At 38.1% G+C, this 16,691-nt stretch overlaps 1 pseudogene; it reads left to right on the top strand.

Moving 5' to 3' along the window:
• Window positions 1-16,110: 16,110 nt before the first annotated feature.
• On the top strand, window positions 16,111-16,474 carry LOC145126109 (fructan 6-exohydrolase pseudogene; annotated as a pseudogene).
• Window positions 16,475-16,691: the final 217 nt, after the last annotated feature.

The raw sequence follows: 16,691 nt of genomic DNA, 5'->3' as shown, positions 1-16,691 counted from the left end.
TCAAGAAATGAAAGTTCGGAAATGAAAAAGGATGCAGTTCGGCTCAGAGGCTTACTAAGAGACAAAAAGAGGGTTCAGTCCCTACCCCTACTAACCCTACTCCTCCCTCATCAAGAGAATCATACATTCGGAACAATCCACCCTACAACAAGTGCAAATACCATCATTGGGGAGCCTGCTAGACATTTCGTTGCAAAGGTGCAACATGATGGGGCACACCTCCCGCTACTGTAGGGCTTCGGCCCCATGCGTAGCCCTAACCCGCAACCCAGAAGTAAGTCCAGTTTGCCACAAGTGCGGTGCAACAGTACATCTCAAGAGAGATTGTCCAACAGAGATGACTAACGAAGGAGTCGACGACTAGACAGGAGTTGACGACAAGGAACCCTACCGCAGCTTTTGGTACGTTCCCCGATAAACTTAAGCATCGAACTATCACAAAAGTTTTTTGTCAACTAAAAACATAATCCAAAACTTGCTTTCTCGTTAGAGCAAATCTTGTAAATCACGGGGAGTTACGGATTCTTACGAATGGACCATGATGGTCCCATATGAACGTTAGTATCACATATGGTTAGGATTCCACAAACTAAAAAAGTGCGATTCCGCCTTACTTTCTATCCCTGGGCTGAATAGCGATTAGGACAGAACCCCACAGTCAACCATCTCTAAAGATCCTAAGTATGAACGGTTAGGTCACATCCATCTATAGTGGAAGGACCTGGCAGAATTCAGATTACGAATTCCCTTGCCTTATAGTAGAGATAAGAACACGAATACTAGAACACCTAACAAGTACAAACGAGATAGACCCAATGGTAACAACGAAAACGAAACTAGCAATGATAAGAACACGAACATTGGAACGCCTAACAAGCAGAAATAAGATAGGCCCAATGGTAACAACGAAAACAAAACTAGCAACAATAAGAGCATGAACATAGAACAACCTATCGTTCCTGGAAACCAATACTCCTCAAATCGATGTGACAATAAGGAGTCCAATGTCATCAATTGTCACGGACAGACTTGATCCTCACCTTACAAACCTCGAGCTCTGCAAACACACTTTCGTCTTACTCAATCAGATAGCTAAACTCTTTCATCCAGTAACGATGAATCCCTAGTAACCAGACACCTAAGTCCTGGTGTAAGAAATACCACACACTTTTCCCTAGCCCCAACAAAGAGGGAAAATCAAGAAACAAAAGGCATCAAGAGAATCCGAAACGCTTCCAACCTTTCTCCAGAGATTCCCAAGGATTCCCTTGGAAACCTCTACCAAGTGGTAAACAGGGATAGAATCACCTCGACCCCTGGAAACACCCCGGCAACCAAACATCCGATACCACTTAGCACGGTCACAAGAACAGATAGTATCTGACCACGATATCGGCATAGTAGATAAAGGAAACATCAGACCCAGTCCTTGACTGCAGGAAGCACCTATCTAGCTAATAAGAAAGAAAGACAAAACCACCATAAGCACCACCGACTACGAATAAGCCAAACAAAACCATCCTCAAGGATCGATACATCCTACCCCCGAATCGGAGACATGCTCAACCAATATCGAGGATTGGCAGAGGCCGACCTACCATTAGCTCGGGAAAACAATAGCAAGAAAACTCCCAAGATAATCTAAGACTCATAAGGTCAACTACATCACACAAACTCAACCTTGGTGACCATAGTACCAACCCTTAGGGCGCAGAAAACCCTATTTCTAGGACACCAGGATCCCGATCCTTAGAAGACCATTCAAAAGGCCTCGCCAAGAAAGGGCCCGATAACTCATATTCTCCGATTAACATAAGGAACTAGTTTTAGATATTTCACCTTCCATGTGTTCAGCACTCATAAGTGTCAGACCACCGAAACTCCAGAAATTCCACCTGTCGAGGTCAAGGTAAACGATAACCCACATCCCGAAGAGAAGCATGTGTAATGGACATCGACAAGGTTTGGGATACCCACTTTCTTCTAAACGAGTATTCATATAACAACAACTAACACTCGAATATAGGAGTTGCACCCCTCGAGGCCCTGTGTGGCCAGAGGTGCAGATCATCCTCTGTTAGGCTGAGATGGGAGATACCCAACCGACAAGATGACAAACGCCCAATAGCACACTCACTAGACCCAAGATTATTCGAGAAACTACGGAAAGGATGGTCCAAACCCAAACACGACACCAAACATTGTAACCACGGAAAAAGAATTGTGCAGATAGAATCTTAAAAACCATGAAATACCAAGTAGGTAATCGGGGTATTATTTAAGAACTCCCCTCAGGGAAGAGTGACTCGAGTCAAAAGGAAAAGTAAACTAAACTCCCGATGCACCAGACCCTTCGAGATCCTCGCACGGATCGGCCCGGTAGCCTACAAACTCCAATTACCCTCCGCGTTTAGTAACTCACACCCTGTATTCCATGTATTGAACCTAGAAAGTGTCTATCGGACAACCCTCCTGGTTCCATTAAACAAGACTAAAGGGAACTAGAACTTACTAATCATTGATCAGCCTATCAAGTCAATGAACGGGAAGGTTAAGTACACAAAACAAAGCCGAATCCCGATTGTGAAGGTTCGAGAGAATGCTAGACGTGCGCCGGAATTCACTTGGGAACGTGAAGACCAGATAAATCAAAAGTACCTTCACCTATTCCCATACTCAAGACCCTATCCATCGAAAGAATTTCGGGACGAAATTCCCTCTAACGGGGGGATGATGTCACAACTAGCATTTTGGCTAGGAAATTTCGTCCTCATGTAAGCAATAACTATTATGAGACTTGTGCTAAAACATTAAAAGTGTACTTTGTGGTTCCTAATGGTCCATGGAAAGATAAAGTGAAATTATCTCCAAGTATGTGAAATCTCTCCCAAATCTCTCCAAGTATGTGAAATCTCTCCCAAATCTCTCCAAGTATACGAAATCTCTCCCAAATCTCTCCAAGTATGTGGAATCTCTCTATGTACTTTCCTCAGTCAAAAACAACCCAAAACCGGAGGAGAAAACCCAAAAGGACCCTCTTGGCCCGGAACCCTCTTGGTCCTGAACCTGTCGTCCGGAACCCTCTTGGTCCTGAACCTCTCGTCCGGAACCCTCTTGGTCCTGAACCTCTCGTCCAAAACCCTCTTGGTCCTGAACCTCTCGTCCGGAACCCTCTTGGTCCTGAACCTCTTGTCCGGAACCCTCTTGGTCCTGAACCTCTCGTCCGGAACCCTCTTGGTCCTGAAGCTCTTGTCCGGAACCCTCTTGGTACAGAATGCGTTGTAAGGAACCAAGAGGACTCACAAGAGGACTCGCAATATCGCTCCGGATTAAGCCCCCCATCCGGACCATAACATTCTGAAATCCTCATAATTGCCTTCAGAACCTCGCACCGGAAGGCCTCGCCTCGCCTCGCTTCGGAAGACTGCTAGCCGGACCGGACCACTGATCTCGCTTGTTCCTTCGGAATCCGATAATACAATCCGGAACTCTCCTGCTGACTCCGGATCTTGCTAGGTGACTTCGGAATCCTTCTCAAGCCCTTCAGACCCTCGCAGGAACATGATTCCACTCCAGATTTTTGATATTTTCAGACCTTTTTATCATTTTTAGACATTTTGACGTCGGAAATCACACCAAACTCGTATTTTTCATATCCTAAACCCCTTAAACCCCTGTTTTATGCCAAAATTAATTATTTTAAACATATTTATATAAAATAATACCCAAGATTGTTAAGGAGATTCTAAGGAAATATAGGGGTTGACTTTGTGATGTGATGTAAATCCTTCATTCCCCATACAAATCTCAGTAAACCACAGATTATCCATGGATAACAAGCTTTACCCACCAGCCCTCCATGCAAATGTCAAGTCACCCTTATCCTTCCCTCTAGATATGTGAACTCCTTTTCCTTCCCAAGTTCCACTTCTCATTTCTCACTTCTAAAAAACTCCTAAGAATACTCTCAACTCCTTCAACCTTCAAGTTCATCCCCTCAAAGGAAATTCCCAAATTTCTTTGGTGAGTATTTTATCCTCTTTGAATAATTATTCTTCACATTATTCTAAGATTTCATTATAATTACACACAAAAATTATTCTTAGAATCCTCTAAACATTTAAGAATCTTTCAAGCTTTGGAGCTTGGAAGCTTCCTCATCACTCTTCAAATCACCCAACAAGCTAATCAAGGTGAGCTTCATACCCCACCTTTTTCAATGTTTTAATGTTTTTGGGGGAGAGTACAAGTCAAATCTTGCCTAAATACTTGAATAATTGCATGTATACGTATAATTATATGTGTGTGTGAAATATTATTAAATTATTATTTTAGTAATATTCTCATGAACGTAAGATTTCACAACTTCATAAAGATCAGAGGATACTTTGTGTACAGAAGAGCCTCCCAACTATTGGGTGTGTCCAACTTAACCCCTTTATCTATGCTTTCATGTCTAGAGATAAAAGTTATAAAAAGTGACCTTGATAAGTTGACACTATTTCTAGTAATTTTCGAAAATGGGAACTTTGTCACTATTTGCAAACTATCAGGGAGTATTTTATAAATATTCGATATAAAAGTTTGCGTCAAGAAAATATACAAATAGAGCCTTTATGACAGAAATATTTGCATGTCATAAACTGCTGTCATAAAACCTCCAGGAACATGAGTAATGTTCTATATGTCATAAATCAGAAAATGCATGTCATAACCGGTAGTTATAAATTTATACAAATTATAACTTAACACTTTTTCACTTGACTAAAATGACTTATTTTTCAATAAACGAAAAGGAACGAAGACGAGCACCCAGTTAACGAGCACAATCAACGATATGGAACGAGAACGATATTTCTATTCAATGAGTACGAATTTCATTATTTATCTAACAAATAATATATCTCTAACGATTGCTCAAAAGTTTGTTAATATTCTAGTCAGACAAATCTCAAAAGTACCTAAGTATAAAAATATTAGTGTACGTCTAAAGTCCTGTAAGGAGTTATAGCCAGAGTCTCCTGGAGGGAGAGTGGGAATTTGTGTATAGATCTATACGGGGTTGACACCCCGCACCTTCGTTGTTCTCTACAACTAGACAGGCTAGTCTAGGGTGACAAATGTCTTTTCCAAAACTAGGGCACCTGAGAAACGCAAAAACAGGCACTCCGTCAGATTAGTATGGTTATAACGACTCACTAGAATATGTTATGTCATCTAGAAATTTATGTAAGGAAAAATCTCATAAATAAATTTTGGCACGTTGTGTTGACCATCCTACACATGATAAGTGATGGTCCGCATTTGTTGCGTTGACTGTCGTTTTTCATCGCGTAGAATGTCCATAATTGCCATGTTGATTCTTTCTCCTAACAAGCATGCAGTCGTAATACTGCTATTTTACAAATTAAAAAGCGTAGGACTCTATGGAAAACATTTGTAAACGATTTTGAAAATGATAAACTAACCCACACATATAAATAGTTGGAATTAGAACTTACGAATATTTCATAGCAGAAAATATAGGATTTTCTGGAGAAAACGATATTCTACGATTTCGATAACGATAACTAGAATGCACACTCAATTTTTCACAATAAAAGGAACAAGATTTTCAACCATATTCTCTTTTTGAAAATAAGGGATTTTTCTGGAAACGGTTGACTATTACTATTCAAAAGAACAATTCTCGGACACAGCTCGCTTTTACAAATTACACTACTTTTCAAAATCACTCCTTATAAGGATGAATAAAAGCAATGACATGCACACATATATCCATGATTTTCAAGGGAAGACTTCAAACGATTTTATAGAAAATATCGTATTTTCTAAAAGTACAATGAGAACGATTCTAAACAAGTGTAAACGATTTTATACAATAATGCTTATGAACTCACCAACTTTTTAGTTGACACTTTTGAAAATGATTTGTATTCTCAGGGATCTAGTAAGCAGGTAACAAGGGACGCGGATCCAAGACTATTAGTTGTAGTTTGGATTTTTCTGCTTATGTCTCTTTTGTGTAATTCGAAGGACAAATACAATATGTAAACAATGTAAGATTGTTATCTTAATGTATGATGTTTGGATTGCTCTGTTTCATTTATATTAAATTGCTATGATAATGCATAATGAAGTCACCCGCCTCCGAACATTTCCGCCGTCTGGTCCGGGGGTGTGACATCTGGCGTCGTACTATGGTTGGTTTAGACATAACAACCTACACTAATAGGTTCTGTGACTTAGCGATCCTATGTCCGGAAATGGTTGCTGTAGAGAGCAAAAAGATTGAAAGGTACATCTGGGGGCTGTCACCCCAGATTCAAGGAAGTGTTATTGCTTCTAGGCCGGTTACCTTTGGCAGTGCCAAAGAGTTGGCACAGTCGCTTATTGACCATGGAGCCCATCAAAACTTATTGGTTGCCGCTCCAGAACAACCCAAGGGAAACAACAACAACAACAACAACAAAAACAACAACAACAACAACAACAACAACAACAACATCAACAACAACAACAACAACAACAACAACAACAACAGAAACAAAGCCTGGAATAAAAGGAAGGGCAAATCTTCTTAGGAACCCTCAAAAAAGCAACAGTTAGTGGTAGTCAATGCTGCTACTATACCTGCTGCTGTTCCTGCTAACCCCCACACCGGATAAGCCTTATGCTGGTAATCTCCCTAAATGTAGCAAGTGTAATTTCCACCACAACGGAAATTTCTGAGAAATACAGTGTTGAAACTGCAACAGAAAAGGGCATAGCGCACGATTCTACAAATCACCACCCCAACCGATTAACCAAGTACCTGCCGCTGGAGTAGGTCAAGCGTGTTATGGATGCGGGAAGTTGGACATTTCAAAAGGGATTGTCCGAAAGCTGGAAATGCTGGTGGAGCGGGAAGACTACTGGCAATTGGTCATGAAGAATCCGTCGCAGACCCTACAGTGGTCACGAGTACATTTCTTCTCAACAATACTTATGCATGAATTGTATTTGATAGTGGTGCTGAGAAGAGCTTCGTTAGCCATAAATTCGAACACATGCTAAAACAAAACTCTCAACCACTAAATGAAACCTTCACAGTAGAAATGGCTAACGGGAAATCTGAATACTCTAACGATATATACATAGGTTGTACCCTTACCTTGAATAACTTTTCTTTTGACAATAGACCTTATGTCGGTCTCTATCAAAATTTTCGATGTCATTAATTGTATGGATTGGTTGTGCTCTAACCATGTCGACATCCTATGTTACGAAAGAGCCATTCGACTGAACTTGCCAACTAATGAAACTCTTATCATCTATGGCGATAAACCCGAAACGAACCTTCAGATCATTTCTTGTATCATGTGGTAGACAAAAAGCAAGAAGTGAAAGACATCGTGAGCATTCCTGAGGTCTGCAACTTTCCTGACATATTTCCCGATGATCTCCCAGGAGTGCCTCCCGAACGACAAGTAGAATTCAGAATCGACTTAATCCATGGGGTTACCCCTGTAGCCAAATCCCCTTATCGTCTTGCACCTTCAGAAATGTAGGAATTATCTAGCCAGCAGAACGAACTCCTTATCAAAGGCTTCATAAGACCAAGTTTCTCACCATGGGGAGCACCAGTTTTGTTCGTGAAGAAGAAGGATGGATCATTCCGTATGTGTATAGACTATCACGAGCTGAATAAACTTACCATCAAGAATCAATATCCTCTACCTTGCATTGACGATCTGTTCGACTAACTTCAAGGTGCGAGCTACTTCTCGAAAATAGACTTAAGATCCGAGTATCACCAATTACGAATTCTGGAAGAGGATGTTCCCAAAACAACCTTCAGAACTTGTTGTGGTCATTACGAGTTTGTAGTTATGCCTTTCGGATTGACGAATGCACCTGCTGTGTTCATGGACTTGATGAACAAAGTGTCCCGTCCGTACCTGGACAAATTCATAATAGTCTTCATTGACGACATTCTTATCTACTCAAGAAGCAAGGAGGAGCATGTCCAACATCTCCGACAAGTCTTGCAAACACTGAGAACAGAGAAGTTATATGTGAAGTTCTCAAAGTGTGAGTTTTGGATTAAGAAAGTTGATTTCCTAGGTCATGTGGTCGTGGACCCTTCCAAAATAAAAGCAATCGAGAATTGGCAAGCACCCAAAACGCCTACATAAATCCGTCAATTCTTAGGTCTTGCTGGCTACTATCGCAGATTCATTCAAAATTTCTACCGAATTGCTAAACCGCTTACCACCCGGACTCAAAAGGGTGTAGCTTTTAGCTGGGGAGAGAAACAAGAAACAGCATTTCAAACGCTGAACCGAGCCCTATGCAGTGCACCGATCTTGTCTCTTCCTGAAGGAACAGAAGACTTCATAGTGTACTGTGATGCTTCTAATAAAGGGCTTGGATGTGTTCTTATGCAAAGAGGAATGGTTATATCCTACGCCTCGAGACAGCTAAAGACACATGAGGTCAACTATACAACACATGACCTTGAACTCGGAGCAGTGGTATTTGCTCTGAAGATCTGGAGACATTATTTATATGGCACGAAATGCACAATTTTCATGGACCATAAAAGTCTTCATCACATCTTCGACCAGAAGGAGTTGAACATGAGACAAGGACGGTGGGTGGAGCTATTAAACAATTACGAATGCGAGATTAGTTATCACCCTGGTAAAGCCAATGTAGTAGCTAACGCCCTTAGCAGAAAAGAATACTCGGGACGCCGAGTAAAGTCGTTGACCATGGCGATCCATTGACATCTGTCCACACAGATCAACAAGGCTCAACTCGAGGCCTTGAAACCCGAAAATGTGGCAGGTGAAACCCTGAGAGGAATGGATAAGAACTTCTAAATCAGAGGTAATGGAGTCTATTGTTTCATGAACCAAATCTGGACAGCAAAGTTTGGTGGTTACAGAGACATGGTTATGAATGAAGATCACAAAACCCGATACTACATTCATCCAGGTTCAGACAAGATGTATCTGGACCTCAAAAACTGTACTGGTGGCCTAACATGAAGGCCGAGATTGCTACCTTTGTGGGCAAGTGCCTTACTTGTGCCAAAAGCAAGGTAGAGTACCAGAAGCCTTCAGGTCTATTGCAACAACCTGAAATCCTTGAATGGAAGTGGGAGCGGATTATGATGGATTTCATAACTAAGTTACCCAAGACAACGGGTGGTTATGATACTATTTGGTTAATCGTCGATGGATTAACCAAATCCGCACACTTCTTGCCAATAAAGGAAACCGACAAGATGGAGAAGCTAACGAGAACATACCTCAGGGAGATAGTTAGACTGCACAATGTGTCAATATGTATTATCTCAGATCGAGATAGTAGATTCACCTCTCGTTTCTGGCAGTCTTTACAAAAATCTCTGGGAACTAGGTTGGACATGAGTACAACCTACCATCCTCAAGCCGATGGACAGAGTGAGAGGACGATTCAAACATTGGAAGACATGTTGTGAGAGTGTGTAATTGACTTTAATAAAGCTTGGGATACCCACTTGCCACTAGTCAAATTCTCATAAAATAACAGTTACCATACTAGCATTAAGGTTGCTCCATTCGAAGCCCTCTATGGTCGCAAGTGCAGATCACCTATGTGTTGGGCTGAAGTGGGTCATACGCAACTAGCTAGAGGTCAAGTTCCATACAGTACTCTCACTGGTCTGGAAATCATTCGAGAAAGCACGGAGAAAATCGTACAAATTCGGGAGCGACTTAAAGCTTCCAGAGATAGATAAAAAAGCTACGCTGACAAAAGGAGAAAACCCTTGGAATTCCAGGTTGGTGACAATGTTCTATTGAAGGTCTCGCCTTGGAAGGGCATGATACGCTTTGGAAAGCGTGACAAATTGAACCCAAGGTACATAGGACCATTCGAGATTCTTGCTAGAATCGGTCCAGTAGCTTAAAAATTCTGACAACCTCAAGAACTAAGTAACATACATCCTACCTTCCACGTCTCTAACTTGAAAAAGTGCTTATCCAACAAGACTGTTGTTATCCCACTTGACGAGATCGAGGTAAACGAGAGCCTCGACTTTGTGGAAGAGCCCGTAGAGATCCTAGATAGGAAGTCAAGAGAACCAAACAAAGTCGTATCCCGATAGTGAAGGTTCGTTGGAATGCAAAGTGGGGACCTGAATTCACCTGGGAGCGGGAGGATCAAATGCAACAGAAATATCCACATCTTTTTCCCTAGTCTTTCCGTAACGCTGTAGTCCTAATTTCGGGACGAAATTCTCTATAACGGGGGGATAATGTAACAACCCGTTATTTTTCTACTTGTAAAGTCAAACTTGGGTCAACTAAAGTCCTCTTTATTGTTTGGATTTTTATTAAGGTTAGAATAATAATCTTTACATGTTAAAACCCTAATATTATTAGGTGTTAAGAAGGGAATAAGTGGGATCCGAGAGCATTCGCATCACCTTTCATCTCCTTTCTCTCGTACCGCAAACCTCATAGCCGTGAATAGGACCGAGAATTCAGACCGTGAACGAGGCCAAGATCAGGCTTCGGTCGTGATCAGCCTTCGGGCCGTGTACGAGGTTCACGGTCGTGAACCATTTGCCGACTTCAGACCGTGAACCCTTCGACTGTGATCTCTTCCCTATATATATATATATATATATATATATATATATATATATATATATATATATATATATATATATATATATATATATATATATATATATATATATATAAGAGAAACTGATATATTCTTCATTTCTACACTTTCAAACGAAATTCCAACCTTTTTCTCTCAAGAATCATCAACCAAGAACAACCTCTCTCCTCAAGAACATGCTAAATTCATCATTTCTCATCATATTCAAGTGATAATCTCTAGTTCTTCATAAAGATCTAACATGTATCATTTCTTGATCTTGTTATCACTTCAAGAACATCCTTCAATCTTCTTATACTAGGCTAAAATCCATTCATTTTACTAGTTTCCGCGAAGAATACGCGAAGAACACAAAGAACACCCATCTGAAAACAGTTGAATCTTCTTAGAAACTTGCTTAGGATCTTCAGGTGTTCTTTATTCATCAAGAACACAAGGCCGTGAACCCTTCATGTTTGGGCCGTGAACTCAAGAACACCAAGTGTTCTTGGGCCGTGAACACCCCTCCTAGCCGTGAACGCAATTCAGCCTCCATTTTAGCTTCTAACACTCCTATTTGTAACTTATACTTACAAATTAGTCCAATTTCCAATCATTCCTATGATTATATTAGCTAATTGGTTGCATATATGCTATATAAATTGCTATATAGGACTTGTTTTACTACGAGATTGCACTTGAGGAAATAAACGTCCTATATCAATTCATCAATCGAATCACCCTTTAAAAGCTGAGTTCAGACCCCCGTATTTTCATAATTTTTACAGTTTTAAGGGGGGGGGGGGGATACATGTTTAACACAAGGATTTTGTGTTACCAACCAATGGTTTCAAAATATCTCACAAAATGGATTTCAATTATCTTCAAATCAAATGGTTTCAAATTGTGTTAAAATGACATCAAGTCATCAAAAGTATTTCAAAATGATAAACTCTTTAAAATATTTTATAAACTTAGATTTTTCCCCAAAAATCATATATATATATATATATATATATATATATATATATATATATATATATACATATATATATATATATATATATATATATATATATATATATAGCAAAATTATTTATCCGAATGTTGTTTAAATTTTAGTTATATATACTTGTATATTTATATAAATATAAAAGATGTTTCATTCAGTTTCAATACCCTTTGTAACATGTTGAGCAAGGGGTTGCATTTGATGAACAGTTAGTATCAATACAAAAAGTACATATAAATTATAATAGGTATAATTTATGATTCAATAACACTAACTCACGAGTCAAGTATACTAGAGTACACTATTTTACAAGAACAAGGGTTTGATTCAAAACTAAACAAGGGTATACAACTTACAAATACATTGCAAGTATACTAAACAAGGAGCATACTATCAATCATTCATTTCAGGATGATTGGGTTTTCAGTATTATTATACACGTAACGTCTATATGCTTTTTATGAGACAATAGATTCAGGTTGTTTATTCATTTAAACAACATAGTTAAAGTCCTGATTTTATAACCAGATTCTCTACTCGGGGATCGAAACAAATGTGTATATATCTATATTGGGATTGACAACCCCGCACTCAGACTGATAGCTACAGTCGGGAATACACGCCCAAGAGTGACAATTGTTGTCAACAATTTTGACGCCTTCAAAGCGTTATTTCAGGCCATCTAGTCATAGTATGGTTATAATAACTCATTAAAAAGATATTAACAATACGGTTATTGTATAATTAACTAAACATGACTACATTTTCAAAGTACAAGTTTACAAGGATACAATTTTACAGTATTACATTACAGTTTACAATAACAGCTGGTAGAGCCAGGCACACTCATTTTTACAGGTTTTACTAAGGAATACTAATACAGAATACAGGTTTACAAACATAATGGTTTTATGGGATTAAAACTACTTTTCATATACAGCAGAAAATATAGGATTTTCTAGAACAGTTTACATATTCAAAGAATAGAAAACATACATTCAAACATAAATACGTATGCACTCACTCAACTTTATGTTGATACTCACTTTTCAAATTACTTGTATTCTCAGGGAATCAGTAGACAGGTACTCACTAAGCTTTTGAGAAGACGGAGCTGCTTTGAGTCATGTCTTCTGTCTTTTGCTATACTATTTTGGTGTCAATATAAAGTGATTGAACACATGTAAAAACTTATACATATTAATACAATGGTTGTTTGTCCGATCGTACTCATTTGGCGGTTTGGTGTAATCATGGGAAAGCTCATTGGGAAGTGGTCAGGTGGATCTTGTGATACTTTAAGGGAACGTTTCATGTTTGTCCGATGTATAGTCTTAACACGTGACATAGTGTCTTGGTTGGATCCATATATCCAAACCGTGGAGATGATATGTTGATAAAAAGATCTTTGGTGAATGGTCCCATTCAAAGCCTTATTTCAAATGTGAATAAACTTATCTTGTTATACGACAAGTTTTGCATTCAAAAGATTGGAATAAAGGAGAATTAGATAGACATTTTGACAAGGTCATTGCCCACAAAAAATTTCAAGCTTTAATTGGACTTGGTTGAATTTCGCAGGTGTATGTCCCCATGGGGGCATGATAACATGATGGGAGAGAAAGTTCTTGGTTTGTGGAGTCATTCAGAGTATACTCAAGTCAAGGTGGAGATTGTTAAACGTGACTTGAGCATTTAGAATCAAAGTTAGAGCATTCAGGATCACATTGGAGCATTCTAACATAATGTGTATCATTTTTCCTTAAAGGTTCTCTTGGTTCTGAAAAAGTGCTCTCTTGGTCTAAACGTACTCCTAGTTGTGCAAAGGTGCTTTGTTGGTCTAAAGGTGCTCCTAGTTGTACAAAGGTTTTCTCTTGATCTAAGGGTAATCTGATTGTGCAAATGTACTCCTGGTTCTATAAGGTGCTCTATTGGTCTAAAGGTGCTCTTGATTGTGCAAAGGTGATTTATTGGTCTAAAGGTGCTCTTGGTTGTGCAAAAGTGCTATTTTGGTGTAAAGTTACTTCTAATTGTGCAAATGTGATCTCTTGTTGCACAGGTGCTCTCTTGGAGTAAAGGTGCTACTTGGTTCTAAAGGTGCTCTTGGTGAGAAGGTGTTACTTGCATGATGATGGCGTCATAAGTGTATGGTGGTTGCCATACAAATTCCACTACGTGGAAGTCTATACAAAGCGACTTCATGACATGATGTGATTGATTCATATATGTTTAGGCCTTTGAATTGATGAGTATGACCCATTATGGTTTTAAGTCTGATCATCAGTTTATAAATAAATATCCATATAGTAGTCAATAAGTGTATTGTATCTTGAATTCTAGAGAGTATGTCAATCTCTATTGAATTGTACTTGTAATCTATGTTTGGGAACTCTTAAATAAGAATACTCCGCATGTCCCGTGGACGTAGGTCTCCTTGATGGAATCATATAAATATTGAGTTGGTGTGTGTTGTTTTGTGAGTTGTCATCTTTACTTCCTAACAACTATGATATATATGAATATTAGCTAAGTGAAACATATTATTCTATTAATAAATATTAATCCTCTACATAAAGAAAAAATTAAATTTTATTAATACATATCATTATTTCTAGCATATTGTATCAGTACCATTAGGGTTTAGCATACCAAAATGCTGCTTACGTAGCCTTGCACATGAATGCGTCCATGACTAATTAACCATACTAGCAAAAATTAATGAGTTATAATCTTTTGGAATAAAAATAGCAAGATTATTATCAATCGATCGGGAATTAGCATATTATACCAAAAATTATAATGTCGAAAATAATTAATATATTTTGTATCAAACTTACATTAATCTTGATTATATTATTCGAAAGTTATAATTTTGTTATAAGGATATTTCTTGTCATGTTGGATATTCTTGTTGGCGTGTTGTCAGTTGTGGTATTTGTCTTGCAGCATTGGGTTTGTACGCGTACCTTTTGATCCATTGGTTGATCCACAGATTTCCATTGACCCAAATACATAAGCCACTACAAGAAAAATGGGTATCAAAGACTGACATAATCACTCTCCGATGGTCAATAATCAGTCTCTAATGATAAATAAGGGACTGATTTAGCTAGTCCCCAGCTAGTCCCCAAGACCTAGTCTTAGATAGTCGGTTTGTATGTATCTGGGACTAAAAATCAGTCCTTAATTCATCAAAGTATCAAAGACAGAAAATCAGTCTTCAATAATATCTCCTTTAGTCTCTAATTTATTTTCTTCAGATCCTCGATTTGATGTCATATCAGTCCCTGATATTATCTTTTAGGGATTGAATATCAGCCTTCTATAATTTATTAGTCAGTCTCCAATGTTTTTCATTGGAATCTCTATTTTATGTCATATCAGTCTCGTATACTATCTTTAAAGGACTAAATATTAGTCTTTGATACTATCAAGTTCAATCTTCAATATATTTTCTTCAAGGCCCCACTTATAACATATTTGTCCTTATAATATCATTTTAGACACTTTTTTTTACAATAAAACATTTAAATTACGAAATTAGCTCCAATTTTTTTATAAACTTAAATGGATTATAAAAGAATAAAAAAACAATTAAAATAATCAATTCAAAACACAAAAGCATTGCTTAAACTAAAACTTAAATGATCTTACAATAATATTCTCAATATAAATAACAAAAATATCTTCCAAAAGACTTAATAAGTCTAAACATTATGCTAGTAATTGCGCAAAACACTAAACTATCAAACTAAATAATAGTCCAGGAAGAAACACAAAAGTTGACATGAAGATTTCCTTCGCATATTTGCTCCTCTTGTTTATCCAACTTATGAACAATTGCCTATAATATAACCATAACAAATCACATAAAATATGTAAGAATATCACTAATATCACACCACATTAAAGAACAATGACAAAAATAACGACACAACTTTCAAACTAATTAGACACAAATTAATGTAAAATAAATAAAAAAATAGAAGTAGATAGATATATTACCTTCCAAAATGATAACAAGATCTCTATGTTTGCTCAAACTTATAGCAATAAACTCATGATAAACTAATGATAAACATGTGTAATAACACTAAGCAAACCAACATAAAAGCAACAATCAAAATTACCTTATTGCAATAAACTCATGATAAACAAGCTAGTAGTGTATCATTTCCAAATGAATCCATCTATAGTATCTGTATATCAAAATATAAAAGAAGCACAATGGTAAAAGAAACAACTTGTGAAACCTTGGAATGAAAATACTTGTCAAGATAGTATGAAACAAAATATGAATGCTTTTGTTCATAGTCAAGGAAATGGAAGTGTGCGTTTGAGAATTTTTTTAATACTTGGAAAATAAGAGCAAGAGAAAACTACACGGATGGTCCCTGTGGTTTGTGGAGGTATTTTTGTCATTTCACCATTTCAAGCCTCTAAAACCCACCTGGTTCATTCTTTTGCTCAATTTCTTCTTCTCACTTCTTCCCTTCGACATCAATGGCTGCTGGTCTGGCTCCGCCACTATCCTCCACGGAAACAAGCCTATTATGCTATACACCGGAATTGACTCTGAAAACTGCCAAGTCAAGAATTTGGCAGTCCCAAAGGACTTATCCGATCCATATCTCAAAGAATGGGTGAAGCACGCCGGCAATCCATATCTCATCCGGATGAATTTAGAGACCCGACGATCTTGGTAATTGGAGTAAACATGATTCCCCACTTCATCATGTTCCAGGAACAGGAATATGGGAATGCCCTGATTTCTTTCCGGTGTGTGTTGATAGCACGAATGGGGTAGATACATCAATGTGAAATGGAGATTACTAACACTCAGCAGTTTAAGGCTTGATTACGGGAGGTACTACGCTTCCAAATCATTCTTTGATCCTGTGAAAAAGTGAAGGATAATTATGGGTTGGATGCACGAGACTGATTCTGAAGTTGATGTCATCGCTAAAGGATGGGCCAGAGTTTACGTAATCAAAGATTCAATAATTTCACTTATCTCCTTAATTACATGAAAACGAAG

The sequence above is a fragment of the Lactuca virosa genome, chromosome 1 (assembly GCF_052849685.1).
Source record: "Lactuca virosa cultivar CGN04683 chromosome 1, Lactuca_virosa_CGN04683_v6, whole genome shotgun sequence".
In the NCBI taxonomy this organism is placed as follows: domain Eukaryota; kingdom Viridiplantae; phylum Streptophyta; class Magnoliopsida; order Asterales; family Asteraceae; genus Lactuca; species Lactuca virosa.
Note: the sequence above shows the minus strand (reverse complement) of the source record. Positions and strands in the feature narration are given on the sequence as shown.